The sequence below is a fragment of the Chiloscyllium plagiosum genome, unplaced genomic scaffold (assembly GCF_037043375.1).
Source record: "Chiloscyllium plagiosum isolate Xiang-an unplaced genomic scaffold, Cpla_swu_hap1 HiC_scaffold_14, whole genome shotgun sequence".
In the NCBI taxonomy this organism is placed as follows: Eukaryota; Metazoa; Chordata; class Chondrichthyes; order Orectolobiformes; family Hemiscylliidae; genus Chiloscyllium; species Chiloscyllium plagiosum.
Genome location: NW_028270152.1, coordinates 96,218,477 through 96,223,041, shown reverse-complemented (window position 1 = coordinate 96,223,041; position 4,565 = coordinate 96,218,477). Strand labels below are relative to the sequence as shown.

The 4,565-nt window shown below is 41.4% G+C and overlaps 1 non-coding gene across 1 annotated transcript; it reads left to right on the top strand.

Annotated features, from left to right (window-relative positions):
- The first annotated feature begins 219 nt into the window (after positions 1–219).
- Positions 220–293, top strand: trnat-agu (transfer RNA threonine (anticodon AGU)). Its single transcript has one exon. It is a non-coding gene; the product is annotated as a tRNA-Thr (tRNA).
- The last annotated feature ends 4,272 nt before the right edge of the window (positions 294–4,565 follow it).

The following is a 4,565-nucleotide window of genomic DNA, read 5'->3' as shown; positions in this document are numbered from 1 at the left end:
CCAGGTGAAAATACCAGTTTTAAATGAATCCAAGAATAGATTATTTTTTTCTGTGCCTTTTCAGTGGAGAATTTTCAGCTATAAACTGTTTGTATTTGAAGATTCGAGGATTGAATACAATTCTCTGTGAGCAACTTTGATACGAAAACACATGTCCAAGGACTGTGAGGAAGTGGTTAAACAACTCCACATATGGATGAGTGAGAGCATAGCTGGTGTGGCGCCGTGGCTTAGTTGGTTAAAGCGCTTGTCTAGTAAACAAGAGATCCTGGGTTCAACTCCCAGCGGTGCCTACTTGTCGCGTTCATGCATTAGTTCTGAGCAAGAGTCACTGGACCGGAACTGCGAACTCTTATTTCTCTTCTCAGATGCTGCCAAACTGGCTTAGCTGTTCCAGCACCTTCTGCTTTTGAACATGTTCCTTGACACACATCTCTATCTCAGGCCATCTGACACTGTGAATGATCGAGGAACAAAGGTCGTGCGTGTGCCCTTTTGAACTATTACTTATGTCTGTGGTTTCTTTTCATTATTCCACAAGCACTTCTGCTTCTCCTCCTCTTTTATTCCCCATCCTTCATTCCCAGTTAGGTCGGAATAACGAGATGAGGCAGGAGACGCTGCAGATTTGCCGGGAATTTTGTGGTCATGGCAGAGATACCACCAGCTGATCACTCTCATTCTCTGATGTCACCGTTCATACATTTAAAGCAACAATATATACATCGTTGTGCTTCTTTATTTATAGTGTAATTGCATTTTTTTCTTGTTGATTAGGAATTCTATTTTGAATTCGGAACAGTCATAATTGTTTGAGGAAGAAGTGTCGCCTTGCCTGGTTTGAAGTGACAGACACATTATCCGGAGAATGTGAGCCCAATTCAACGCACTCCAGTCAGTGGGCAAAAAGCCTCTCAGCAGCTGCACACTCAAATTGTCTCGAAATGTCAGACATTTCATAGAGCCGAAATCGGTAAAGAGCTGTATGGACAGGCAGAGTGTCGGAGAATGTGTAACAGGAAGAGGGAGAGGTGGATGCACAGAGACAAAGAGAGTCATATGGAGACACATGCTGAGTTAGACACTGAAATGACCAATTCTCTCTTCGACATTGTCGCAAACTGAGAGAAAGGGAACGAAAGAAGGCAATCATTTAAGCACAGCCTTTCACCAGCTGAGAGCAACAGAAACAGCATTACAGTCAATAAAGTCCTTCTGAATTTGTAAAGGTGACGGTTGTCTGTCATTGAGATATTTTGATAAAAATCCTCATTCAAAAGATAAGACTGATAATTTTCCCAGCATTATTATATAGAAATGTATAAGTAACGTGTTTCTGTCGATCTAAAACTTTAACTTAGTTTCTCTCCACAGATGCTGTCAGGTCTGCTGAGTTTCTCCAACAATTCATATTTTTGGTTCAGATTTACATTATCAAAGTAAAATGAAAATCAACATTCTGTTGATCGCTTCATTTTTAAAACCCATCAGAAAATAAAACTGGTTACACTCTCAGACACAAATATACACTACAACGACTATGCACATGCAAACCCACTTTCAAATTTAGGCCGTGGCAGACCCAAGACCGAACGTCACAGTATTGTATTCGAGTCTAAACAACGCGTTGGGAATTCACGTTTTCGCGACCTGCCAAATGCACAACTGTCAGATTGACTGGCTGTAACAACAAGCTCCATCGAAACAGCCTGTCCTTGGCAGAGTGGGAGCGGGAGAATAATATTGATTCACAGATGCGTTTTCAACTACAAATTCACTCTGTCATCACGACCATGTTATTACATCTCAGGAACAGTACCTGACTGTACCGCACCTCAGCAGAAAGTGATAACTTTAGATGCTGGAGATCAAAGTCAATAAGTGTAGCACTTGGAAATCACAGCCTGTCTGCCAACATCTGAGGAGCGGGGAATCGACGATTCAACTATTCCTGATGAACATCTTGTACGCGAAACATCGAATTTCCTGCTCCCCGGATGCTGCTTGACCAGCACCACACTTTTTGACTCTATTCCCACCTCAGCTGATCTGCTTCGGAAAATTGATGATGAACTTGCCATCATTCAGTTTGAATCTTCTGTCACATGTTTGACAGCTTGCAACATTCCATTCCTCATAAAACTCAGATCATCCAAATTACTAAATAAAAATAAACTGTGGATGCAAGGAATCTGACACACAAGCATAATTGCTGGAGAAACTCTGCATTCTCTGATATCAACTGAATAGTTGAACATTAAACTGTGAACAGGAAAAGAAAAAGCCGCAATTTGATAACTGCAACACTTCGTTTCTCCAAAAAAAGACATCATGAAATGCAGTGTTTCCACCAGGCTCTCACCGTCTCAAATACTGATTGGAGTGGCGAAATAAATGTTGGCCCAGTCATTGCTGAACAAATGAATTAAAAGACTTATTGCGTTCCTAATCAGTTGCTACCCCGGCAGACCATGTTAATGTGATCCACAAAGCAGGACAGCCAGGTCCCTCTGTATTTCAGAGATCTGCAATATCTAATTTAAATAAAAGGGTCATTATTGAATGTTCCTGCGAACATCTCATTCTCCACTTCATACTGCATTGGTCAATATTTTACTCACAAACTAACTCATCTCGACATCACTCAATTTTTTATATCCTTCACGTTCTCTTCACGGTTTACCTTTCAAACTGTTTTCCCAAGTACATGCCCATTTTTATTAAGTCGAAGACTAAGCTGAGATGATGTCTGTTGTAAATCCAAATATCGCTCTATCACACTTTGTCCTTTGTTTAGTCTGTCCGTGTAAAACACGTTAAACTTGTGCCCTCTCGTTTTGAATTCCACCATCCTGGATAAAAAGAAGGCCTAGGCCAGTCACCGATCCAACCTCAATCATGATTTTCTAAACGTCTAGAAGTTTATACACCAGCCTGGAACACTGCCGGGAAAAGCCCCTGCTCAGGCACACTCTACTGACAACTCAAGCCCTCTCGACACTGTAACATCCTTGTAAATCTATTCTGCACTCTTTCAAGTTTTACAATATCCTTCCTGTTGAAGGTGATCGGAATTGTCAGCAGTATTCCAAATGTGGCTCCACTAATGTTCTGTACAGCCAGAACATGACGTGGACTTCAATAATCAATGTTCTGACTCATGAAGGCAAGAGTGCCAAATGCTTTCTTCACGAACGTTTCTACACGTGACACCGATTTTCGTGCTCTCGTAATCTTTGCCTTGACTTATAAAGTCGTGCCTGTCTTTTCAACTACTATATTCTGCTGCCTTCACAAATCTGTGGACCCACATGCAAAGTCACTCGTGGGTTTCCCAGTGCCCTACCGTTCTTTGAGTACTCCCATGACGTGTTACTTACAAAGTGCATCACCTGATGTTTTTATTGTTATTTTCAGCTCCCCCTATCTGCCCATTGGACAAATCCACCTTTGAAATCCTGTAACCTAATATCTTCTTCCTCACTGTTTACCACTATGCCAATCTTCATATTCTCCTCAAATTTTCTTATCATTTCCCCAACATTATTTCTGTATTGTTTATGTGCAATCACAAACATTAAGGGACCCAGCATTGATCCTTGTGGGACACCACTGAATACCAGTTCCACGTCTCAGAAACAGCACTTTCCTTTGTCTGCAACCACCCAAATAAGTTTGGGACAAACTTACCACGTGACCCTGCATCCCTTTTATATTAACCCTGGTACCAGTCTCTGTTGGGAGAACTTGTCTAAGGCTTTCTAAAATTCTCATAAACTAAATCAATTTCAGTATCCTTGTTTACACATCTAATCACTCCCTCAAAAAAATGTAATCTGATCTATCAGGCATGAATTCCTCTGACAAAAGCATGCTGACTCTCGCTGGTCAAACTTTCTCCGAAGAAGTTGCAATTAATTCTCTCGTTAAGAGGCTTCTCCAAAAGTTTCCCTACATGTGATGTTCGACTCACTGCTCTGTAATTTGCTGTATTATCTCCGCCAGCCTTATTGAAAACTGGAACCACGTTAGTAGTCCTGAAATCCAGTAACCACTCCCAGGTGGCGAAAAAGGAATGTAAAACATTGGTCAGAACACGCGTAATTTTCTCTCTAGTCTCACAAAGCAACGTGAGACACAACCCCATCCCGATCTGGGCATTTGCTCAATTTTAGCCTGTCAAAAACTCCAATGCCATCTCCGTCACCATGTGAAACGGCTCACAAAACTCTCAGTCCCTCGTCCCTGCATTCTGTACCCATATATTACCACATAAGGACTGTTCCCCGGCTGCATATGTAAGCTGATTCACTCAGTTATCCCAATTACTGACACAACTGTACTATCACACTGGAGGGAGATCATTCAGGTATTATAAGTGGGAAAAAAAAACTTTTTCAGCCTTTGCGCCTATAAATGCTTCAGCTTCGATAACTAATGGCACATTGTCACAGTGAGAAGGTGTTTTAGTGTTATCTATCTGAAGAAAAAGTCACTAAGTTCCACCTCCTGCAGAAACTTCAGTCTGTTCAGATTTGGCATGAGTTTTTTCTTCTCTCTCTGTT